Raw genomic sequence first — 27824 nt, forward strand, 5'->3', positions numbered from 1 at the left:
GGTGACTGCATCCTAAAAAGCAAGGAAACATCAAAACCATGATGACATGTTTTTTTTTTAAAAGTGGGGCCTGTTCGTAGTGATTGCAAAGAAAAACATGGGAATAATGCAGGCCATGGAATTACATAACAAAATCCTTTTGCGGGAAATCGTAGTATGATGGAGTCTGTCACAAATTAAATTTTTTTTTTATGTTTTATCAAAAATATAAGTCCAATGTCAATTTTGGGACATCAGTGTAGGTCACCACCCGGCATCTTCGGTATCCGGACACTTCCTCCGATGCGGCCATCCACCACCAATCCGGTCTGGTCTGGTCTGGTTCCATCTTCCAAAAATAATAAACTAACATAAAAACATGAAAGTAAAAAACTAAAATAAGAAAGGAAGTGGGGGGGGGGGGGGCCGACCCACACACCAACACCACAACCCAGCAATCCTAGGACAAGAAAACAAGTATCATTAATCTTGCAAAATAAAATTTTCTATTTAAAAAGCACCCCAAGTGCTTTTCATTATTGAAAAGAAAATATCCTGATTAATTAAAAACATTAGCAAAATCTAATTTTTAAACACATCCAGAAGGGCCAAGTCATACCCTAATCCTCTGTGAGACAGCCCCTCCCTTCAGAATACGCAGGAGCCAAACTACAGTGTGAAGTAATTTGAAACACTGCAAATGATGATCTCATAACAGGAGCAGGACGCTGCAAGCCTCACTTTCCCCAATCAGGGAAGCCCGCCCAGGCCTACTGTATCTAACTAACTCCAAGGGCCAAGAGTCTGCAAGAATCCCTTATCAGCAGGCAATGAAGCTGTCTGCGCCGACAGCCAGGAAGAGCGAGTTCACCCCTCCCTTACATAAACATTCCGTCCGCAGAACAAAATTGGATTTTGGCCAATCATAACAAGACAGGCCGTGTTCGGAGCCTGCAGAGGAAAAAACCCGCCTTCACAAACCAGCTGGTCTGCCAAGATCGATAAACACATTCTTTGTAAACCGTTCCCAGGCTATATTTTCTAACTAACGAAAGCTAGCATTTTAAAAATAATTACTGCTACTTAAAAGCTCCACTTTCTAAAAAGACTTTTGTCTAACTAATTCAGCTAAAAGGCAAGACATTTGAAATATGAGCAGTTATTGAGCATGCAGATCAACACACAAAACGGGGCAATTTACTTCTGCACACAAGACTATACAGTCTGCATTTGAAAAAACGAATTATCATGGACTATTGGGTTTAATATTTCTCTGCTATCAACAGCTTGTCAAAGTACATAGGCGAGCCATGTAACTAAATACAGATTAAACTAATGTAAGGGACACATAGATAAATGGTAGTGCGTCATAGTTATCATTTTTAACAATAGATTCTGCTCCACCCTACCTATACACACTAGCATCCAAAAAATAAAAATATATACTGTCAGCTGTTGAAAGAGAAATAATTTTAAAACAACATAAAATGCAGACACATTTCACCATTGTATTTTGTTCAACCAGGGGCAACATGTAATTATGCATTACAGCGTAATTTATAGCGCAAACTTTTCAATTCAACCTAATAAAAGGGCCACATTCAGATATTATCAAACAGCCATTTATTTTCTAACTGAGTGGGTTAACTTACATATGCCGGTTTTGCTGCATACATTCACATTTGAAAAAAGGTTCAGTTTGCATTTGGGAAAATAATAATGAGAACACATTTATTTTAAAAGCACATGGTTGCCTTTCACTAATTAAAAGCACATGTTACCCTGCACTGTCGGGCAAGATTGATTATTCTCAACCTGTGATCATTGCAAAACATCGGCCAGCACATTCCTTTCTAGATGGAAAACCCTCAAAGAAATAATTAATGAAAACAGCCCCGTAGCGTGCACTCTAACTGGGCCATCTTTTTAACATTTCACACATTTTAAATCATGCATTCAAAAATAATTCTCCACACGTCTGTGGATGCATATTAAGAAGCACATTTAAAAGAACACAGCTCTCTCCGTGCAAACCCTTATCTCAATCCGACTGGTTGAATTATAACTTACCGACCTCTTAGAGTCAGACACATGAAGTCATCAGTTCCAAGGCAAACCCACACAAATTCGTAGACGCATTTCAAAAAGAATGTGAAATGAACAGAGCCCTTCGCAAAGCACAAGATGTTACCTTTCCGTCAAGAAGCTGACAAAGCACGTAGGCAGACCCAGGAACCAATAAAAGTCAAAATCAAACCACCAATCATCAAAATATTCACTGACTTTTAGAGTCAGTTCAAATAACCATGCAAGTTTAAACAGCATGTTAAAATAAATACTGCCATCACAATTCAAGATATTAACCCTTTGGCAGCTCAAGCACAATCATTCCCCAATGATTTCAAATACATGGGAAAGTCATGAGCTCATCTCTCCACCTTTACAGATAATACGTACACACATCTTCAAAACGTTATCCCCAAGCACCCGAGAGAGATCCAGCTCTCTCCTGCCTAACGTAATGATAACATGCCCTGTCCAAGCCATGACCACATGGCGCTATTCACAAGCCATATTTACAAGACAAGCTCTTCACAAGTAACATATCCAAGGCGCAATTCACAAGGAACACAGCAAGTCAAAATAAGAACATGCACCTCACAAACCACATTAACATGGCGCTATTCACAAGCCATATTTACAAGGAGCTATATGCAAAGAACTCCACAAATCATATAACAATGAACACATTTCACATTGCACAGCATAAGCAGATGCAGCAAGCAATTTAATGGGCAATTTAAAAGCACTTTTTACACACATTTGTACAATTGGACCATCACAAAGATGTTACTGGCTCCCTCATGTAATGCCATCCTTCAATCCTAACAGTTTAAACACCAAGATGAAAACCATTCCTTCCACCCCGAATAAGCCAAATGCCATGATGTAATGCAATCTCCTCACGCTGCAACTGTTCAAGCCCATAGGTCACACAGGCTACATGAACTGCCAAACTACGCCAGATGGAACTGGCGCTCACGGCACTCCCTCACAACACATGGGAAACTCTCTAAGCACATGGCCAGGTCACACAGGCTTCGTAAACTGTTCGTAGACGCCAGATGTCATGGCCGGGTTTTCTGATTAGATGGGATCAGCCCCTAGGGGCCCCTCCAACCCAGCCAGAACGTAACCACATCCCTCCTCAGGACCATCTATCCAGGAACCTGGGTACCTACCTGAGGATGGGGAACTCGCAATATACAAGCTCACATTATTAGAAACACCACTAAATCTATAGGGATACTAAGAATACTCACTGATTACTAAGGATATCCATACCCTACACTACACTCATACCTTATAGTCTCGCGGCCACTCAGACCCAGACTAATCTACCCTGGGGCAGATATGACACACAATCTGGCGTGTCTACACACGTGGGTCTGCAGCCCCAGTGCTCTCCCTTTTTTCCAAACGGTTCGCAATCCGGCAAACCTCCACGTTGGTCATCCCCCCCAACGCTCTCACTTACACAAGCCACAATCCTGTGGGTATACACACAATCAGTGCTCTCATTAACGCCGTATATCAACGACGACCACATTCCTATGAACACCTTCAGTTTTCTGTCTCTTCACTAAGGGTCTGCTACTACAATAATATTATGGGATAGCCGAATTACTTAGTGTCAACAATTCCCTAGCTCAAGGGCTCCCTGTTCTCCCTATTTATTCAGACTTACCGGATCAGGGGCAGCATCTGTTCTGGCTGTAACATCTGACTTGGAGGAAAAAGGTTACCTATGCTTTGGAACAGAAGACGCTGTTTACAGGATTATGGGAGGGTGTACTAACTTGGTCCCTTAGTTGCAGGTCTCCTCTCTCCCTAATTATTCACTATTACTTACCTGATCAGGGGTAGCATCTTTTCAAACAGTAATACCTACTAGGAAAGGGGATTACCCTCACTGTATGGGGACAAAGATATACACACTATGTGATTGAGTTATTCCTTGATTTAAGCGCTCCTACTCCCTTCTGATCCATCAGTGGCTCAACGGCAACTGGCTAGAAGCTAAGCTAGCTTTATCATAAAAAAACTCATGCACTGTAGTTCACTAATTAATGGGGATGTTTATTGTAACAATAATAAAGTACACATATACAAAACTATGGGGTCTCTATAACTAGCAGTAACTTTAACACACCGCTGAAAGAAAAGGATTAGACATACAATTTATCTGCGGGGTAACAGGATCTTTTAACACACCGCTGAAAGGGAAAAGATTAGACATACAATAGCCTAGGGAATAAGAACAAGATTAAAGTGTACTAGTTCAGACTACCTCACCTATTAGAAGGAAGATTTCTCTCTGCCTCTGGTGGGATTAGGGCTCTCTCTGTCTCTCCCTCCTTCACCACATCACCACGCCTCTGGTTCAGTTGCTCCAGCTGACAGCCTTCTTTGATGCTCTCTGCACTGCTCTCTCTCTCTCCTCATCTTCAGCAATCGTCTGCCTTCTTTCTCCATTCAAGAACTGCACTCTATTCTGCAGCTCCAGCAGACATCCTGTTCTCTCTCCAAGCTGAACTGAGCTCCAAGCTGAACTGAGCTCCAGGCTGAACTGCACACAAGCTGGAATGAACACTCCTCCTCTCCTGCAGCTCGCTATTATGGAAGCTTGTCCTTTCATGGAAAGTTACGGCCAGTAACCTGCCGCCCACCAAATTCTTGTACCTCCCCGTACCAAGGACACATTCCCAGCTGGCCAGCCTGAAGTTGTGTCTTCGGAGTGGAGAAAAATACATTCCTTCGATAAGTGCCAGCCTGAGCCGGTTCTCTCCAAGCGAACAACAGCTTTAACTATAAACTTTACCTTTACTCTAAAAGCCTCTCAGCTCCATCAAGATGGAGTCCCTCTAGTTCTAGGCCTGTAGGCCTGAAAGGGATGAAATACCCCTTAGCTCTGTCAGAATACCTACATAACCCATACCAATATGTCTACTTATAAGCAAGTATGTCAAAGCCAATAGGCAATAGACAGATTAGAGTCAAGAATAAGGGATCTATCATCATATTAAGCAGCTATCCTCTTCTAGGTCTGGAAGAAAGGGCTTAAAAGGGCCAACACAAGCTAAGAATACCTATCCTAGATGTGAGCAAGATTAAAGTCTATATCACTGCTAAATAGAGCCAAAAACCCTGCCAAGACAACGTCCCTCTCGATCTTTTCAGACTTCCTCGCAGAAATCGGAAAGAAGAGGACGGTCAGAACACAGGGAAGAGCACGTCAAGTCCAAGGACAAGGAACCTGCTCAAAGTAAAAAATTACAATTTCCAAGAAAGAAGGTAGCAAGTATTAAAATAATCAACATGCAGAGGAAACTGAGGACACAGCTGAAAAATGGAGAGTGGGCCCAGACAATGCTAGACAGTACAGCAGAAGTGACAATAGCTTGCAAGATCCTGATGAATCATCTGGAGACAGTGGACACGAATGAATACATTCAGGTGGAAACTGCAGATACCAGAGTTAGTGAACCTCATAAAATATACGAAATAACATTGCGTATAGAGGGAGATAAGACTAGGAAAGTAAGGGGTCTGTTTTGGGATAACCTTTCAAAAGGCTATGACATCCTATTAGCTGAGAAAGACTGGCCACCAGAGTTTGTCAGGGAGTGCCCTCGTGGTGAAGAAATGATTATGCCTGCCTTCTCAAATCATATTCCAATACATAGAAAATACACATATGCAAGAAAATGGGCAGTAGCCCAAGCACCTGCGTTATATAAAAATCATGTAGGATGGGATGAGGACTCTCCTCCTCACAAAATCCAGTTAAAATGTCAACCAACTGCACAAAAGCAGTACCCAATTAAGCAAGAAGCTAAAAAACAAGTCAGGGAGATCTTAGATCAACTTGAATACCAAGGGGTGATCGAAACATGCACCTCTCAAATGAACAATCCTTTGTTTCCTGCCTCCAAACTAGACAATTCATATTGTCTAGTCTTGGACTACAGACACCTTAACTCATGTTGCAAGACATTTGCTGTACAAAACTCACACAGTGCAGCACTAATGAATAACATTGTTCGCAAAAAATACAAAACAACATTAGACATATCTAATGGATTCTTTTGTCAAAACATTGCACCTGAAAGCAGGTATTTAACCGCTTTCTCAATAATGGGGTCACAGAAATTTTTGTCGACTCCACAGGGATTCAAGAATAGCCCAGGATTATTCTCAGCAAGAGTAACAGAGTTACTACAAATATATGATGAAGAGGCATTATCTTATGTCAATGATATCTATCTCACAGATGATGACCTGGATACTCACCATAATACTTGGGTTCCCAACAGAGGGTTACAAAGTCAACTTTAAAAAGTCACGAATTGCCCATCTAACTGTCCTGTTTTTAGGATATGAAATATCAAGTGAAGGCAAAAGCCTAGCGGACAACTTCTTGGAGAAGTGCACTGTACTCCAAGCACCAAAAACGCTGAAGAACTTACAATCAATACAAGGTTTCCTGAATTTCGGAAGAACTTACATTCTAAATTATGCAGAGAGGGTTAAACCTCTCTACGAATTAATAAATCCTGATTTCAAACCAATCAATTGGACTCAGAAACACACAGAAATGTTGAGATCATTGCAAACAGACATGTTAGCTAAAACAAAATTACAAACTCGCGACAACACACGCAACCTTGTAATCCGAATCATCCCAGGAAGATGCGGATTCACGTACCTGACCTCTAATGAGGGAGAAACGGTACCAATAGCTTACAAATCACATTTGTACACAGAAGCTGAAAAAACATTCAGTCTTACTGAGAATATTGTAAATGCAGTTCAAACTATTGTAGCAACAGAAAGAGACCAAGCCCAAGGCAAAATAATAACTGTTTTTACAGCAGAATCAGCCCATGAGGCGTTATTCAGCCCAGTTAATCTAAAAAAAGTGGCATTAGATCCAAAATGGATACAGTGGGAAAATTCTCTTGCTGCAGAAGACGTGAAATACTATTTTGACCCGGACATGAAAAAATTGAAAGATCTAAAATATGAAGAATATCCTCTGCCAATCGAAATTCTGCCTCTCCAACAGTACTCTTGTGTAATCTATATGGACAGATTTGCACAACATTACGATGTGGATAATAGATCCTACAATGCAGCATGCGCGATTGTTATAGGTCGCTGGCGCTGTGGTAAATTCAGACCAAAAATAACAAAAACTGAATCACTGAGAAACTGTTCGGCTCAGCAAGCTGAATTTAGATCTTTGAAGATGGCGCTTGAAAATGCCGATCGTGAATTCCCAACACTAATAGTGTGCGATTCGCATTTCTGCGTCATATCTTACAATAATGACTTGAAGAACTGGGTTCAAAACGATTACAAAGATGACACAGGTGTCACAATAAAGCATAAGAAGCTTTGGGAACAGGTAGTTCTTTTGCAGAAAGAACTACGATAGACTCATGTGATACATACACTGAGTCATCAACGTGATGGCATTCACGTTGCGGGGAATTCATTGGCTGATGAAGCCGCAAAGGCAGCTGTGCAAACGGCTTCCGTAGCTGCTATCACACGGTCAAAAACAAAAATAGACAGCGATATAATGCAAGCTGTCCGTGCGTCAGTAAAACAGGACAGAAAAACACTCCAGAAAGGCTTTCCAGTAAAGTGCTCATACATAACTGATGCGAATAATGTTCCATTTGCTCGAATCCCTGGAGTGGGGGATAGGGCAATTCCAAACATGGAACACAGGTTAGGACTAACTACAAGGGCTCGCTTCTGCACATGCTGATGTTTCCGTCACAATATCATTATTAAAACAGAGATATTGGTGGCTGCGCATGAGAATACAAACTAAGAAATATGTTCTAGAATGCGAAATATGCCAAAGAATGAAAGTATCAACAGTGAAACGGCCAGCGCAGACGCCCCTTCTAATCTCAGATAAACCATTAGAGTGTGTTTACCTGGACCACTGTGGTCCCTTACAAAGGGATGGTAACTATAAATATATCATGATCTTAGTGGATTACTGCACGAGATTCATTTGGATGTGGCCCCAGCCCTCGGCTGACGCCAGAACTGTTATAAAAGATTTGCGAGTCTTTATCGGCACACACGCAATTGGCATGCTACATTCTGACCAGGGTCCTGCTTTTAGCTCTCGAGCTTATAAGGAGGCCATGACCAGCATGGGCATTGCATTGCGGTACTCTTGTCCCTTCCATTCTGAGGGAAATGGGATTGTGGAAAGAAAAAACCGGGACATAAAGCAATCTATAACGGCGAGGGTATTAGGTTCGGGTGATGGGTGGGTCCAACATTTAACAAGTGTCCAACGTAGTCTTAACAATCTGCCAAGAAATTCTCTAAAAGGTTTCAGTCCATACGAACTATTGTTCGGGACTAGAATGCATATTCAGGATTTAGATAGTCAGACTTCAGTGGTAGAAAGAAAATGCTTTGACATCAAAGATCGTTTGGCTGTTTTACAGGACTTAAATAAAACAAGAAAAGACCTGAGCAACATAAAGTTAAAACAATAGCCAACAGCCACTGAAGATAAACCACCTGTCCCAGCAGGGCCTGTCTGGATTCCAAAGATTGGGGATCTGGTCAGAGAGAAGATCGCGGTGAAGAAGGAATTTGGGCCTTCTTATAGAAAAGCAGTACCTGTCTTAGCTATCAGCAGAACAAGATCAGTTGTACTACCGCCCCTTGCTGGTAAAAAGGAGAACCGAGTTGTATCCATCGACCTGGTAAAACCACAATCATGTGGCCAATAATAAGTAGTAGGCCCAGTGGACTCCCAAGAAATAGCAGAATACCAAAATTTGCTACAACCCAAGAGGTTCAAACTGAGAGACTAATCACATTTGATAAACCTGCAGTGAATAAAAAAGGACTATGCAACAATACCATGGAACTTGTGCCTCTTGCAACCCAAATTGAAACAGTTCGTCAAGAAACACCTGTCTACAACGATGTAGCCTCAGACTATGCTAATGAAAGAAAAAATGAAATAACAAAGGGAAATTCGGAAGCAATTCCAACAATTAACAGAACTGCATCTGGCTACTTCATCAATTTCGATAACTTTTCTGAAGATCCAAGCGAACCAGAACAAACGTCAGCAACAAAAACTTTTAAAGACAAAGCAATTGAATTCTTTGACCAACTAAAAGAAACATATCTGATTTCTCCATGGATTGAATTTTGGATTGTGTTAGGTGTACTTTTCCTCCTGCTTTGGCTAATCATGGTACTTTGTTTGGAAAAATTAATTGAGGGAAAATACAGTACAATGGACACAGCAAGTCAGAACATCAACTTGGTCCTAAAGCCACACAAGTCATCTCACATCGAGAAAAGAGAACTATAATCAGTAAATTTCACAGCCATTCCAATACCCGGCGGGGTAGCTTGGGACAAAATGGATTACGAAATCTATGGCCCGGTTGAACTCTTGAAATATCCACATCAGTTCAAAGTTTCATTAAGTGACTTTGTAAAACCAAGTACATTCTCTGATGATTGGGACTTTGAAAGCATAAATAATATGATGTCAGATTTAGTAATGTCAGCAAAATTTATGGAACATGATTACTTACAGGGTTCGTCGAATTATGAACAAATGTACTGCTATGACTACTTTGCACATCACTATTTACATAAATCTGCTCAACCTAGAAATGTTTTAAAGTATAATCAATAGGAACATTGTGCAACTCCACCAAAAGGCAGTTCGAAAACATTTTATGAGAAATTCCCATACTTCTCAGGGTTTAACACAAGTGATTCAGAAACGTTTTATTTTAAACTGTTAAATAAGACAGGGATAAAAACAATGTTGGCAAATACTAAATTGATTAATTCTGAAACATTTTATGAAAAAATGATTACATTTGGTTTTGATTTCTGGAAAAATAACATTGAAACAAAAGCCATCTGGGGTACAAAAAATTAGCAAGTCCAAGGTTTAGAAGCATTATTTAGAGCCTGCATGATCCCAGAACAAATAATATTCTTGAATGACACCATTCAACAGACTACTTGTCTTGGCCTAGCTAAGATTAAAAACTTAAACAAACCATCTATTCCAAAGCCAATACCTGATAGTAATACCACTACAGATGTTGAGATAGACGTATCCAATATATTACATCAAAACACAACACATCCTGATTGGAAAAAGTGGTTAATCTGGCCAACAGACACAAATAACGTTCAAGATAGATTCCTGAACAAAAAACAGGGATTTAAAATGACCAGACCAGACCCTAGATACTCCCAGAGACCACATCCAGGGATAGTAACAACATACAGTGTAGGGAAACTATGCCTTGAATGGCTACAAACATCCACACTGGCTGAAATTAAGCAACACTTGACTTTACTTAAAGACGGTGCTGACTTACGTGATTTCATAATGGGACCACACAAACAGCGTCAAAAACGTTTCATAGCGACCGGTATATACGCTGCGTACAACGAAGCTTGGAAAGTAACTCAAATTGAGACAGCAGAGAAAATACGAGAAATTTATCGTATTCATTTGGAAAAATCACTTTCTGTTGTGGACAATGGGTTAATGACTCTGTCCTCCAGAATATATTCACTGGACAGTATTGTATCATCTGCTATCGATATAATAGATCAGGACTTACTAATGTTACAACACGGTCAGTCCCAATTACGTTCTATTGTACAGCTAGGCTGGACGTTTCAAAATCTGCGTTCAGGCTACGTGCCATGGCGTTTGATAAACACAACGTCTTTATTCTCTATCTTTAACCTTACTGATAAACAAATCAGTTTGGCACAAAAAGGAGCAGACTATACGATTTTGAGCTTTGAAAAACTTGAGAGATTACCATTGACAATGTCGGAAAGACCTGTCATTGAATGGATAATACACGGAATAATTACAATTCCGATAACAACTTTCGATTTAAATTCTGCCAAGAATATATACCAGCGGGCCAGTATGAAAGGTTGGGTAAAGGGTACATTAAGTCATCATGGAAATTGCCTTACACACACACATGCTATAGTGAAAAGAAACAGAATGTATTTCTTAGTGGTAACAATTGTAAACAATCACTAAGCGGTACACTTCTATGCCAAGGTATTAATTTACATGGGGCCTGTGAGGGGACTTCAAATAACCTTTCATGTCACCAACACGGCACACCTACAACACAAATAGAGCCTTTCTTTAGACGGCTTTCTAATGGGAGCTATCTTCTAATAATGGACCACAGCTGTTGTGGCATGGTGCCAGGGAAAGCCTATCTCGTAAGCGTTAGTTCCATGGTCACTTGTAGTATGAAAGTATTGTATCCAAACAGCTCTCAAGATACGAAGGCGACGATTTGGCCTTCTTTGAATATCTCTTCTAAACGAATTGATACTTTAAGCAGAATGAAGTCTGTTCTTTTACAGACAACCGTGCCTTTAACGTCATCAAAAGAAACGTATTATCTTCTAGTTGCAAGGACAACTGCAGAAATACATACCCTTTTATCAACAAATTGCCCCATGCATTTCGTAGAAATGCTAAGCCAACTCCTAAATATGTCTGATGCCAGTGGTATCCCACATATATTTAAGACAATTTTTTCAGGACTGTTAACACCCTTCGAAGCAGTTCTGGGCATTTTCCCAATTTTGTCCATTCTGTCTTTGGGGGCCTACCACTACTTTTGGGACTCGTAGCAGGAATTTTATTTTTGACCCTTCTGCTCCGATATGGCAAGCCAAGTTGCAGACAAGACTCCAGCAACGATGGAAGAAATGATCCTAGCTATACGCTATCGGGACCGCATAACTAAAGTCCTTGGATTAGCCCGGCTAAGAGATCTGAATATGACCTGGTTTCTTTCATTCAGACCAATCTGGCAAAATTGCATCCTACCTGTGCTTCGATGTATGCTATGCGGAGAAGACTGCGTGTTGGACGTCTGTCTTACACTACCATCAGCAGTACCATTGTATACAGATACTTTGCTAAGTCCGGTAACGGCTCATGCATTGTGTTGTCCCCAGTGGCTACCCATTCTGATGACGGCATTCGTTGAGACTTCACCACTACGATTAGGTGGCAGTGAAGTACGAGATGAGAGCAGCATCACCCAGGTACAACCTTCTGTGAGCATTGCTGATACTGAAATCGATGATAGCAATCATTCTCACGACTGCACTGTTGCGGCACTTTCAAACTTGGTCGAACTTTCACCTGGTGTCGTAGACCAGTTTTTTGCGAGTCTGTCTGAAATGATGTTCTCTCCTGAACAGAAAGAATAACTTTTTAAGCAATGAGCACACAGCTTTCCCCTGAACTCTGAATTCGGCCTTCAGCTTTGATAAACAAAAGCTACTGAAAACATTTGGAACTATTTTTTCCCCTGAAAGCGAAAACAGTTTTTTTCAAACTTCCAAAATATTTACCTTTTTCTGGCACATGTACTTTGCTTAAAGTAGAACTATTCTTAAAGAACAGAGCTTCTATTTTTAGGAACTCTAGAGACAATATATTACCTCAGCCTCTAGCATATTTACAGCAACTGTATTTATATGTGATGGAATGGTCTCGACCTTCTTTTCTGTATTAAGAGCCATTTCATGTGTAATTTTCGCGAATCGTTCAGCTAATATATATAAGCATGTTTAACTGAATGATTACACTTCTTGAAAAGCGTACAGTACCAATAATCATTTTCGTGTATTTCGCATACACCATTTCAAATGCAAAAAATGTATTTTGGGGTGGGTTGGAATACACATGCACCTTTAAATGTTTATTATTGCTTAGTTTTAGTAAAGATGGACATTAGATCGTGGAGTGGGTATTGTGTTTTTATCTAGGAACCAAATTAATATTGCTATTTTATGCCCTTGTACGGCAATAATCAATAATATCCCTACAATGGCATAAGAATCAGATCCATATTTAAGTAAATAGCCCTTGCAGTCCAAAGCACGGCAAGGCTACTTCCTTAGATTCCTAGAGAGCACAACGAGTTCTTTCGACACACCAAACCTCCAGCAACCTGGGAAATCCCCATTTGCTTTTGTCATGATTTGTCATTAAACTCCTGCGAACACTAAAGGAACAGTCAGTTCTTAGTGACATCTTTATTGATGTCTTATGTCCAAACCTTACGTCAAACTCGACACCTTTCAAGTATAAATATACCAATGTTGCCTTAAGCAAACACACGGTGGTGGTTTTGGAGCGGAGCAGCTATCTACTTGACCGAGAGCCCAGCTGATGCGAGAGCCCACGGACGCTGCCCCTCCTCTTTGACGCACTGAGAGAGACGCTGTCTTTTCTCCTGCCGAGAAAATCCAGCTCCGGTGTTCTCAGTTGCCTTCGCGGGCTGCTGGGATATCGAGTCCTGAAAGAGAGATACCAGACCTCCTGCATTCCATTACCCAGGTACGGAGCTGACTAAACCCTTAAAGAGAATTCTTGAGTCAGATTCTTGGCAAAACCAACTTAACTTAAACTGCTACTTACTTACTCCTTCCCACATATTAGGCTTAGGTCATGTACACCGGGGTAGGCGTATTTAGAAGCACCAGTTGAGTACGTTAGTCAATGTATAAATGTATGTATATATTTTATCCATTTTAAAGTATCTTATGGCTAAGAAAACATATCAATGCTTTTACAGTATTATTTCATAATACTTTTACTGTACGCACTTTACTTTACATTAAGTATTGCAATTATGGCAATTAATTTCTCTTGCATGAGAAAGAAGACTGCTCAATAAATCACACCTTTTATTGAAAAACGCTTGTCTCTCTTGTCTCTGCACTCTGGTGAAACTAAGTATGCACATCTGACAGAGTGAAATAGCTGTCTATTGTTTTCACACAACTCTAGAGATATACTCTTATTCTGAGGGAGCAAAGTTGTCATGTTACATGGTTGTCGGAAGCTAATCCCTTCTTGTCTATCCAGGGAGGTTAAACTCCTACTCGTTTATTCGAGAAAGTTTCTAGTGACCTCTGAGCTAGCTGGCAAACCTTAAGTCTAATATAGTCAGTAGAGACCTAGCCGACCTCAGTCCTACGTCTACACTGCTGAATATATTATTCCAATGCGCAGAGCCCATTGGGAATATAGGAACTACACTACAAGGACATACAATATTTCAGGTTATATTGTAACCCTTACAATTGCCAAGAGGATGAAAACAAACATGAGATCAGAGTCATGCCCAGCTTTACGAGATAAACGTAATGTGTGGTCAAGTGTCCTAAAGCATATGAGAACATGACGGCAGAGGTAAGACCACCATTGGAGAGACAATGGCTTATCTTATTCAAGAAACCTTTGGAACCTGTAAAGCCTCCATCCATAGCCAGGTGGGTAAGGTGGGCCATGCAAGATCAATATGTTGCTACCAAGTAATGCCAAATATTTGCCAACATTTAAATAACTGGATAACGGAATGTTCATGTTAATTACCTAGACACAGATCAGAAGAATGATGAAGAGGAGGAAAACAGGTTGAGGTCCTCATGTGAAGAAAGAAGAAACAGAAGGGATGTCATACCCAGTTAAACTGCAATGGATTTTGTGAATGGTGGGCTTAATAACACTTTGTTTCTTATTCTTCCCCAGTGTTTGCTGGGAAGGGGAGCTTCATCACAGGTAATGAACGTAAAAATTGAGGAAAATAATTTCATTCAGTCAAATGAAAAAAAGGTGATGCTTAATCCTTGCCTCCGTGCCATTAACAGATTTATATATAACTTTCTATCTCAATAGAAAGGACATTTTACATTTTGCTCACACCCCTGTAAAAGATACTTACATCCTTAATTTACCTTATTTCCTCAAACAAATAATAAGTAAATACACTTACCTGCATTGTAAAGCATTGTAAAGTGCAGAAAAATGTCCCTCATTGTACATACATGCGATGTAAAGACTATCAGTTTATCGTCCACCATGGTACCAAGGCAAATATCACCCAATTCTGGATTCCTCACAGACAAGCTGTATGATCTTGTATCCATTAGTTCTTTGCCCATCACCTCATCTGCCAAAGTCAACAGCTTATACAATTACACCAGAGATAACCTCAAGATGAAGGCTTTCAGGTGGCCTTTCATATGCCACAAGATGATTTGGATCTGTCCATATGCACTGATGATGTCCTGCTGACCACAGATACAGATGACCACTACCTCCTAAAACAACTAGAGCCCTCAACTGCCTTAAACACTAGTGACCTCCCTATTCTCATCCTCATCCTCAAGTCTCAAATGGGATTCACTGGAACATCATTTACTGCTTCTCCTCCTACAGACACAACTAAAACGAGTTTGTTCATATGGACACCTCTTGGTCACAGGAAATTCCAATCACCTGAAAAGTTACCTAGGTTTCTATGTGATTTTCTTTCCTTTTCAGCCTCTACCTGGAGTCACTTGGCGTTCTATTGATACATAGCAGCATCAGAATTCACCAATTTGTTGATGATCCACAACGTTACTTGAAGGTTCTCCTTTACTCCTGTTACTCAATAGCTCAAACACTGCCTTCACCACATCTAGACCTGGATGTCCAGCACTTACCTGAAAAATGTCTCCTGTTCACCAAGAGAAATATGCAGCACTGGTCTGAATCTGGGCCATGACATGAGCATGGATGGATCTGAATTCCAACTTTCATCGAATATCCAGTCACACAGATTGAACCAGGGCACTGATCTCATGCTCAAGGAACATATTGCCAAGGAAACTAAGGTTGCCCTGTACCAGCATTATTTACTGAAAAAAGTGAAACCAATCCTTCAAACATGTGACTTTAAAACTGCTGTTAAAGCCTTCATGCTTGTCCAGCTACATCTAGTCAATACAGTGCTTCCCGCCTCGCAGACTACGCACTGTCACCTCTTAAGGGCGTCCGCCATGCAGTAACATGCATCATCAAGGGCCTGAAAAAATAGGGGCACATAATCTGCTTGCTGATTGAGTTCCACTGGCTCCATGCTAGCCAATACCATCCTCAAAAGCAGCTGCATCATCTACAAAGCTATCGCAATCTGCACACCTGTATTTCTGAATGTCAAGCTCACCATCTACAGTGGCTTTCGGCAAATCTGCAGCCAGGGCACCATCAGACTGGAGACGAAGAAGTCAAACAGTTTTAAACTAGACAGCAGGGTTCTCTATCAATGCACACAGAATCTGCACCGACGGGGGCAAGATGGCGGCCGTGCGTTCGTCCGAGTGAGCTGGCGTTCTTCTCCTCTGAACCATAGCGGACCCCTGATTGACTGCTCTGTCTGCGTTTTGAGGAAAAACGCTGCCTGAAAACTCTTTATCTACTTGACAGTAATCGCTGATCTGATCTGATTTATGGCATTTACCTCCCGTCTAAACATTATCAGACCTGCAGTCCTCCGTAAGCTTTTGTGGCTCTGGCAAGCTCCATGCCGTTCTAGCCGCTGCTCACCTGGTCTGGCGTCTACCTCAGGATCCTCCCCTCTCCAGCTCAGCAGCTGTTCTCCTGGGTGTCTCGCAGGCTATTGCTCCACGCTACCGGCTACAGGGAAAAGGATGCCGCCGAAGGTACTTTCGAAAGCGGCAGCTGCCGCTCTTAAATCCCGCAGTACAGCTTGCGGTCAACAGGAGGCGGACCCGAAGAGCTCCGCGGCTGCAACCGCGGCTCAGAAGACTCGCTCTGTCAGTATCGACAAGCCTGCACCGGTGACTCCCGTTTAATCATTACTAAGGGTCAGACATTACCGGCAATGTTCAACAAACCTGGAGTAAAGGGGAAAGCTTCCACCACAGACGATGGCTCCCTCATTGCAGTGCAAGGGGAAAACTCAAGGTCTGCAGACTCTGCTACAAAGGGGGGGGGGGTGAGTACTTCTGTAACTGTGCCCGCCACATTGTTTTCCATCTCTGCAAACTCCCCCCCCTCCGAACTCCCTGCACTAACTAATAATAGCAGCACAACAAAAGAATTAGTTTTGACCCCAGGTTCCGTTTTAGACCCCTCTGTCTATCAGACCTCTCCAGCCCAGTGTATGCTGGATAATGTAGTCCAGTTTGTCAATAGTCATATATCTACTTCTTCGGAGATGTCTACAGAGTATTCCCATGATACTAGAGGATCTGAGGTCAGCGAGTCTACCGAGAATTTTTACTCTGTTTCTGACCATTCCTTATCTGGGGAGGACGATGCTGATCGTCCGGAGCTTCAGTGGTCGGACTATGACAGCGATTCTGCGGATTGGCGTGTTAGTCAGCTACCAAAAGATTTGAACATTGATACAGTCCGCAAAGCTCCGGGTACTAAGGTATCATCCCTGTCCAGTCAGCAAAATCTGCAGAAGGACTCATCTACTGAACAATCTGATTTAAACTCGCAGAATGCGTGTGGAGGTACTACTCTGACTATGCCAGATATCCCTGAAGGGGTCTCACTGGTAACGATCTACCAAACTATAATGATGCATAGGGAAGCAACTAGACAAGAAAACATGCGAACACAGGGGGCTTGTCGCAAAATGCAGAACTCTTTCCGACGGGTTATCAAAACATGTACTGAGACCACTACCAGGGTTGCTGAAGCTGAAGGAAGGATCTCTGCTCTTGAAGATGCCGCAGCTACTCAGAAAGAGTTAGGTACAGAGGTCAAAGAACAACGCAAGGATATTTTATGGAAGCTTGCACATCTTGAAAATCGGGCGAGAAGGAACAATCTCCGCATTCTGGGGATAGAGGAAAATAAAGAGGGCGACGATGTCCGGCAGTTTATAGTGGAGCTTTTCACTGAGGCTTTTCCGGAGGTCACCCAGTGGGATTGGAATCTCAAGATTCAAAGAGCACATCGCTTCCCATTAAACAAGAAAAAACAATCCACTGCTGCGAATAATCTCTATCCCTGCGCTATCTTGGTCTGCTCTAATAACTTCCTTGCCCGTGAACGTATATTTGATCTCGCCAGACCTAACAAGAAGCGATCTGCCAAGGAATGTCAATTCTTCGTTCGGCCGGACTTCTGCTCAGAGACGGTCACTCGTCGCTGGTATCTCCGGCAACAGATTCCTTTATTTCAGGCTAAGGGGGCCCATGTTTTTTTGCTTTTTCCGGCAAAACTAAAAGTTACTTTAAAGGGCCAGACAAGGTTTTTTATGTCCGAGATATCCGCTACGGAATTTCTGGACTCAATATAGCCTGAGCTAGGCAATGTATTATTATTTTGATTGTTTAACATATGACAGAAGTCATTCATTTTTGTGCTTTATTATTCTTCCTCTCTCGATGACCCGTTTGATATACATAAAATGTTGTAATTTTTTTTTGTCTTTCCAGGATGTGTTAGGGTCATCTGATATCTGAAAAGGGGGAACACTTTTGGCTCAGCGGAGTGTGGGGAAACGCTTACTCAACCATCACAAGGACTACGGTCCTGATGCCCAGTGTGGGGGCAGAGGGGTGTGGGGGTTCATTGGGTAGGGGGGTGGGATCAGATAGGGTGGGTGGGCCAACCATGGTGGGTTGTGGGGTGGTGTGGTGGTGGTGGATAGAGATGACCAGATTATTCATTTATAATTGGTTCTGCTTTCTGAATGCATCTGATGCGACACAAATCTTTTTACTTTTCATCAAAAAACAGTTTGATTGTAATTATATATGCTATAAAAGGTTTAATAGTTGTCTAGGGCTGTCGGTCTTTGATCAAATTTCATGGCTGCTTCTAGATTGACGTGTGCAACTTGGAATATCTGTGGATTAAACGACCCTAAGAAATGCAGAATTTTTTATGAGTTGCTGAAGGTGATGCAGGTGGATAGAATATGCCTGCAGGAAACCATATTCCTTGAGACAACCTGGCTTATCTTAGATTTTTTTGGGTTATGAGTTAGCGGCTTGTACCCGACAAACCTCTACAATTAGGGGAGTTGCTATTATTTCAAAGACCGGGTTACAAGGTGTATTAAAAGATTAAAACAAGACAACTCTGGTAGATGGTTAATAGCAGAGTTATCGGTCAATGTCCGTTTGTTCTCTATCTGCTCAATATATGCTTCTAATCTAGACGACCCACAGGTTTTGAGGAATCTAAATTTAGAGTTAGCTATGTGGCTTCATCCGCTGTTTTTTTGTGGGGACTTTAATATAAATATTCCTAGTCATTTAGATATAATAAAGCGCAATATATATGTTGGACGAAAGCCCCAAGTCTACAAGGCGCTCCGTATTCTCCTGATTGAACACGGTTTGTCGGATACATGGCACTATCATCATCCAAATCAAGAGGGTTATACTTTTTATTCAATACCCCACAATAAAATGGTCCGTATTGATTATGTCTTCACCTCTCTCCAAATTGTTGGGTGTGTCAAGATTGAAACTAACCCAAGAACTATATCTGACCATAATACTATTGTCTTTAGCTGTCCCTGGGATCTCCCTATCAATCAAATTAGATCATGGACATTTGACAGGAAACGCTTAACAGACAAATTATATCAAGAACAACTTAATCTCTGGATCTCAGAGTTCTTTGCAATTAATACCGGTACTGCCCCGGTCGGTATTGTCTGGGATACATTCAAAGCTGCATTGCGGGGTGAAACCAAACGATTTGCCTCCTATCGCTGGAAGACCGAGCAGCAAACCGTTAAAACTAGATTGCAGCTCTCCAACAAGCTGAATTGGATTTAAGTCTTAATATCCATATGGGGGAAGACATAGCAGCTAACTTGAAATCAGTCGCTATAGCCAAATCTAATTTATTAGAGCCTTTTTATAAAGATATAGCAACCAAATACTTTCAATTCTGAACTTCAATCTATGAATTGGGTGAAAATTCTGGTAAGGTCCCAGCAAAATGTTTACAACAAAGGGCTGTAGCTAATCAGATCATTAGGGTTAAAGATCGTTCTGGTATCGTTCAAGACACAATTACTGGTGTTGTAAATGTTTTTGCAGATTTTTATTCAACCTTATACACGGAAGATACCAATATAATTTTACAGCAACAAACTAGTTTAAATCAATTTTTCCAACCTATGTACACCCAAAAAGTTACAGATGGTCAGAATCAAATCCTGGCTGAACCTATTAGCTGGGAGGAAGTTCTGATCGCCATGAAATCTCTTTCTAATGGTAAAGCCGCAGGGCCGGATCTCATCCATCTGGAATTTTATAAAACTTTCTCACACCTATTCAAGCAGAAAATGCTAGAAGTTTTTGTCTCGCCCAGACTGGATTAATTCTAGATTCGTGGCGACACTCTACTATTGTACTTTTCAGAAAGAATGGTAAGGATGAATTAAACCCAGCCTCATATCGGCCGATAGCATTAATTAATACAGACAGCAAAATGTATTCAAGGATACTCGCTTTTCGTTTAACCCAAACAATTGTCCTTCTGGTTTCTATCCATCAACACGGGTTCATTCGGATCACATCAGGCGTGTAATAGCTCTGTTAGACTGGGCAAAAACCACAAACTCTGCCCTCGGGGTGATCCTGTTAGACGCTGAGAAGGCGTTTGACAGGGTCTCCAGGGGGGTATCTATGGGGTGTTTTATTCTGAAAGGGCTACACACCAAAGTTTATTTAAGCTCTACAAGCTCTGTATATATCCCCAATTGCTAAAATCTGTAACTCTGGTAGTGAATCACATTATTTTTCTATTAGCAGGGGCACCAGACAAGGATGCCCCTGTTCTCCTCTTCTTTTTGCTTTATTCATTGATCTTTTTTTATGTTTAATAGAAAAATCCCAGACCATCACTCCCGTCATTGTTCATGGAACCAAATATAAGTCATTGCCATATGCTGATGATATCATAGTTTTAATTGATAACGTCGCTCAATCTTTTCCTGCATTGGAGATTTTGGCAGCTCAATTTGGCTTAATCTCTGGCTACAAATTAAATATTGCAAAAACGCAAATTTTACAATGTACGGCTATGCCCATTTCCCAAGTTTCTATAACTTCGGAAGCAACATATCTTGGTGTTCAAATCTCGCCCAATGTAGATCAGATCTTAGATCTGAATTATTCCCCTACTATTGACTCTCTTCATAAAAAATTAGAGCGTTTGGATCACCTACATCTCTCGCTGTTTGGCCGGTCTAATATTCTCAAAATGTTCGTTCTCCCTAAATTTTTATATCTTTTCAGATCTATCCCATTATTAATCCCTTCTTTAATTTTAAAAAAAGCAGAAAGAATTTGCCAACAGTTTTTATGGTCATATCGTAAACCAAGACGGGCGGCTAAGTGGACCTGTCTTCCGCAGGATCGTGGGGGGTGGTCAGTCCCAAATCTAATGCTTTACTACTGGGCAGCCATGGTCCAACATTTTGCTGTCCCTCTATTAGGTGATGCTGTTGAGCTTCCGGTCCATCTTTCACCTTCAATGTACTCAATATCATTGGGAGACTCCACAAAAGGGGTACTTACTCGTATACTCGAACCAAGTTATTTAAAAAAAACTAAATTCAAGGTATGGTGGGCATTATTTTCGGTATGGCAAAAAGCTTGTCGACATTTACACATCTCTAAGCTTACTTATTATACCCCACTAACTGCCTCCGGACTACTCCCATTGATATTTCAAGAGGGGGTGGCAAACATCTGGATAGCTCTTGGTTTAAAGGAGATCGGTGACCTAGCTGATCTAGGGCAAATAGCTTCTTTTGCATTCTTAAAGGAGAAATTTCATTTGCACTCTAATCATTTTTTTAAATATCTCCAATTGAGAAGTTTTTGGGATAAAAAGTTTCCTCAAAACCCAATAATGTGTAAAAAGTTGCTATAGTTGAATCTATCAGAAAGAAAGTGAAAATTGGCAGTTTATATCAGTCTTTTCTATCCCAACTTCCTGACGATCTAGATGATCAGAATAATAAGTGGGCATCGAAATTCGGAGTACCTTCTATTGATTTAAAATTTCCATTGGTATTAGCTAGGTCTGTCTTGGTATCAGGTACCCTTCGCTCACAAAGGTATATGGCTATGTTCAATCTCTATTATACACCTGCAAAACTTGTTAGATGGGTGGACATCTGTGGGGGTAAAGGGTAATTTTGTGCAAGATGCAAATTTCCCTCCGCAGATTCTGTTCATATGTTCATAGTTGCCCGGAGTTATCTCTCTTCATTAACCAAATTGAAACCTTTCTCACGCAGATTACTCAAACTTCAGTCAAAATTTCTGCTGAAATGGTTATCACTGACTATGAATATTCTACGGCCTTGGAAAAAACAAGACATTTGCAAGCTTTTCTCTTTATCGCCATGGCCATGGTCAGACTTTGTGTTACATCACTCTGGATAAATCGTGAACCTCCTACTTTTTGTCATTGGAAAGCCAGGATGTTGGCCTGGTTCAAACTTGAGACTTCAGTTCAGGCTTTCAGAGGAAAGAGAAGACGCTTAATTGCTTCTAAGAACTGGGCACCATTGGAAAAATGGGTCGCAAATTAATTAATTATGATTATTTTTTCATTCTATTTGTTATGCTTATATAACTCTTTTATGTATGTATTTCGTATGATGTATGTTTTGATGGTCTACTTTTCTCCCACCACCATGGGATAAAAGGGGAAAAAATTCAATAAAAAAAACAGAATCTGCACTGACACGTCTGTATCCCTCAGGGTTACCCCAACTCTGCTCCATTTAGGAAAAACTTGAAGGCACATCTTGTTAAAGAACACAGCATCATGGTGCAGGTAACAGCCTAATTTTGCTCTTAGAAAACACCTACTTAATTGTACTTTGATTGTGTCCTTGCCTTGGATTCTCTTCAGAGCTCTGCTATCTTTTGGCTAGTGTCACACTATAGAAACACCATGTACAAGCATACATACATGTATACATACCATCAGCCCTCTCACTCTTCACAGGGTAGCAGTCTTGTTCTATCAACAGCACTCACACACTTCACAGACTAAAAATTGCACACTAATGAAAGCACACTCTCACACTAACGTCAGCGGTCACACATTACAGACTACACTCATTGCAATCAAAAACTACGGGAAGCATTTTCACAGACTACCAGTCATGAGCTCCTGGAAGTACTACAACATTCCTCAAAGACTAGCAGTCACATGCTACCAGAAACACTCTCAGCCTTCTCACAGATGTGAAGCAAAGGTAATAGGTCTGACTGATAACTGGAATGTCCACTTAGGATTGCTGAGCTTGTGTTTTCATGGTAGTGGTAATGAGTCAACTGGTGGATAAATAGATGCATGATTTAAAGGAAAAGTGACCTAGTGGATGGATTTTAAAAAACTGCTTTCACTGGTTTTAAAATAAAATAGCTCAAAACATTATTACGCAGAAATATCCTTGTGCAGTTCAGTGCAAGAGAGGCAACTGTGGACATACAACTTTTGCCAGACCTACCAGGCTAAGGGTGGACTTCCCCCTCCAACTTTTTGCCTTACTGATCTCGTTTATGTTTGCCTTAGACCTCTGCACACTTTACCACTGCTACCCACTGCTAAAGTGAGTGTGCTCTCTCTTTTAACCATAGTGAAATTGGCTTGCACCCAATTTGCACATGTAACTTACGGTAAGTCCCTAGTAAAGTGGTACTACAAGTATCCAGGGCCTATAAATTAAATGCTATTAATGGGCCCGTAGAGCTGATTGCGCCACCCACTTAAGTAGCCCCTTAAAACATGTCTCAGGCCTGCCATTGCAGCCAGTATGTGTAGTTTTAAACTGCCATCTCAACCTGGCAAAGCTGAATTTTGCAGGGCTAAAAATTCCTTTTTAATACATAAAAATCCCCCCCTAGTGTAGGCTCTAACTAGCCCAAAGGGTATAGTGTACTTAAAAAGTTGGACACATACTTTTAAGATTCATATGTCCTGGTAGTGAAAAACTCTTCAATTTGTTTTTCAGTACTGCAAGGCCTACTTCTCCAATAGGATACCCTTGGGATAACTTATTACATTTATTAAGTGCTAACTTCCAATTGGGAGCAAGTAGGAATATCGAGTTTGGTGTGTAAAGAATTGTAGTTTAAAACCCTCTTTCATAGTAAAATCAGATTTAAAGTCGCAATTCTGAACATGCCACTTTTAGAAAGTCTGGTTTTTCTTGCCCCAACCATTTGGTGCCTATATCCTGGGTCACATGACTAGCTGTAGTTGGCAATTGGTCTTTGTGTATTGCTCCCAGACAGTGAGACAAAGGGGAAATTGGTGTTGGCAAGATGGGCCATCTCTGACTTGATGAGGGTGGGGGGCTGTCACCTACCACACATGCACATCACAACACCTCTGCCTAGCACACTCAAAAAGGTGTTTGACACTAGGCTTTTCTGACACCAGACAAGCAAGGTTCAGGGCAGGGAGGGACAAAATTCCAAAACACCTCTGGGGGTGGAAACCTCCAGGACCTTCTCCTACTTTAAAGTGGGTACCAGGTATAAATATTGAACCCTCAGACACAACTATTAAGTACACTTCTGGCCATGTGGAAGAGTATGAAGGACTGCTGTGCTGTCCTAGTACCCTACTGCCTTAATGGTAAGGACTGCTGCTGCATCTTGTACCCAGGACAACCAGAGTGACTCCATGAGCTACTTGATGGTACTCTTATTCAGAGACTCAGGGACAGAAAAGGCTCCAACCACCTTGAACCCAGCACCTGGACTCGGTCTGCTGTGAGTCCTACCCCCAGTGCCACCCCCATTCTGGATCTCTGCTAGTGGACCTGAAGATGCTCTGCCAGCCCAGCTGTAGTCCTGTGAGCAGAACCGATGCAGCTCTATAAAATCTCCTTGCAGCCAATTTGGACCCGCCGCAGCATGATGCATCTCTGGCGCAGGACCTCGCATTGCAGCCCCACCGCTTGTTCGGAACACCGCTTTGCGATTCATCCTCGATGCCAGACTTCGCATCACAAGCTCCTCATTGATGGCATTCTGGACAGCGATGCAGGACTCTGCATCACAGTACAGAGAGTTCCTTGGAATCACCGTTGCACTATACATCCTCTACTCAGGATCTTGCAAACCAGGACTTAAGGTACTTTGTTTACGGGGTCTAACTTGGTCCCTCTATCCAGCACACGCTCCAGTGCTGTTGGCCTGAACTTTTGACTTTGTCCTGGTCCAGCATAACCAGATAACCACAGTTGGCTCTTTGTGCTTTTCACCACTGTTTCACTTAAATCTTTAAAATTGTATAGCTTTGTTGCTATTGATTGGCTATTTGTCGTTTTGGTCTCAAATAATGTATTGCATTTAACTCTAATATTCTTTGGTTGTGTTTTCACTTTATTACTGTTTGAAGTTCCATAAATACATTCCACATTGCCTCTAAGTTAAGCTTGACTGCTTTGTGCCTAGCTACCAGAAGGTTAAGCACAGGTTAATTTGGGGTTTGTTTGTAACTTCACCCTGACCAGAGTTCTGGTCGCTGCTTGAGTGGCGTTTCACCCCCCTCAACCAGTAACCCAACTTCAAACTACTTTCATATGGTACATACCCATGGATCAACACTCCTATTAACACATAATTCAATCTCTCTGTCAGTGTATCCATTCAACAGCACTACTTAGATAATCGCTACCCTTTAGGGATAGAGTAATAGACGCTCTACAATGGGAAATTGACACATCAAAAAGATAGAAAATGTATCATCCCCATTCATTTGACAATTTCTTCACTCACGTAATGATCCTTACGCACTGGAAGCATGTGTAGTTATTTGGTCTCTGTCCACTTGAGAGCATGTCTAAACCATCTATCAATAAATGTTTCCTTTTCTTGCAACCGATGTACACAATCTTAGCACTAAACATAGGCAATGAAATGTAAACCTCATCTTCCTATTGTTAGAAGTTCCAGGTTACCCTCTGGATACAGTGTTCTGTTTGGCCTTCTACAATTGTTCTCACCACAGTTTGTAACTTTAATACCACATCTTCCCAGTATTCCTTCAATACTTCAGTGTTTCATACCATATGTTTGCCTACTTCCCATGATATCTCAGACAGATATCGTCTCTGGAAGGGAATATTTATAGATGACATTCAGTGACAGGTGCAGAACCAAGCGCGTTGATGATGAGTCACTGAGTGCATGAACGGTAGGATCAGTGACTGCATGGATGGAAACGGCAAGCATTTTCAGTTATAAGTCGAGGTCTATTGCATATGATCAATAGTTGTTTAAAATATCTTTGCTAAGCCAATCGATATAATCGACAAGCCCAGGGGCTGCACCTCTCACAAGAATGAGAAAGGCTTACGTAAATTTGTCCAAGTTTGTAAATGAGCAAGTACATTTTAAGGTGACAAATATGCATTCCAATATTGATGCAACAGCACAGTATAAATTCATATATTAACAAAAAAATATAATGTAATGATCTACTATCAGAACACTATAGCATTCATAAAAAGACATTGAAATCCACCACTGATGTAATGTGTAATGTTCAAAGACAGCATACGTGCAGTCTAGTTGTTGCGCACGTAGCCGCGCGCTAGCGCGACCGTGATACGTCACGGCCGTGTAAGGTATAAATAAAAGGAGGCGTGGTCACGGAACTAGTCCGGACCACGCGGAGACCAAAAGCGTGTCCTGGGTCCCTGATTCATGCGCAGCGACAGTGGCGCTGCGCAACGCATCACGAGGCCCGACAATGGCGACGAGGGCCTAAAAAGCCCGCGCTGTGCCCTGAAGCGCTCCATGCCCCGCCCGCCGCTGGTTATCGGCAATCCTGGCCTGGGCGGGCCCCCGCTGGCAAGAACACGTGGTGTGAGGAGCCCCATGTCGCGTGAATGGCGGTGCATGCCTGAGAGCCCAGCTGCCAGACGCTCGGAGGTGAGCTCTGCCCCATCCACATCCCCGAGGCGCCCGAGCCCAGGAAGAAGGTACCGGCGCTACCCCTCGGGTGGCAGGACTGCGTACTCTCCGCGCCCCCAGTGATGAAGGGTGTTGAGGGAGAGTGCACCCCCGGGTATTGACACTGATTGGCCCTGCTGGCGACGGCCTATCGCTGCGCAACCCGCTGGCGTGCCCTGGCATCCCAGACGGTGAGGAGCATCAGTCCTGCTGTCGATCACCTTGTGAGCCCGAGTCTATAGAGGGCAGCATCTCCTTCCGCCATGGCGACCATTCCGCCCATAGAACCCTACACCGTGAACGGCGCACCGGCGGCTCAGGCCCCAAGATGGAAGGACTGGGTTGAGAGTCTACAATTCTATTTTGAGGGGGCAGGTACAGCGAGAGAAAGGCGCAGGGCGCTTCTCCTACATCTTGGTGGGAAGGACATCTATCGGATCTACAAGACCCTGACGAAAGCTACCCCCCACACATATGTCACGCTTCTCAACGCGCTCAATGCCCATTTTGAGCCAATGCAAAGTAAGGATTACGAGCGGTTCATCTTCAGGCAGGCGCGACAGGAAGCGGAAGAATCCCTCGACGCTTTCCATGGCCGTCTGAAGGAGCTAGCGAGCACGTGCGGATTCCGTGACGAGCAAAATGAAATTCGCGGCCAGATCATTCAGGGCTGCTACTCCTCTGACCTGAGGGTGAAGATTCTCCAAGAGGATGGCAAACCATTAGCGGACATCCTAAAGCTTGGCCGCTCTAAAGAATTATCCCAGGCGAGGGCGTCTCATATGGAAGCAGCGCTCCACAGACCGATCAAAACAGAGCAGGTCCACGTAGCAGAACACGTCAATGTGGTGCGGCCAAAGCAGTGCCCGGCAGGGAGAGGGAGGCCGCCAGAGCGCCGAAAAGAATGTGGGTACTGCGGAGGC

This window comes from Lissotriton vulgaris, chromosome 5 (genome assembly GCF_964263255.1).
Source record: "Lissotriton vulgaris chromosome 5, aLisVul1.2, whole genome shotgun sequence".
Lineage (NCBI taxonomy): Eukaryota > Metazoa > Chordata > Amphibia > Caudata > Salamandridae > Lissotriton > Lissotriton vulgaris.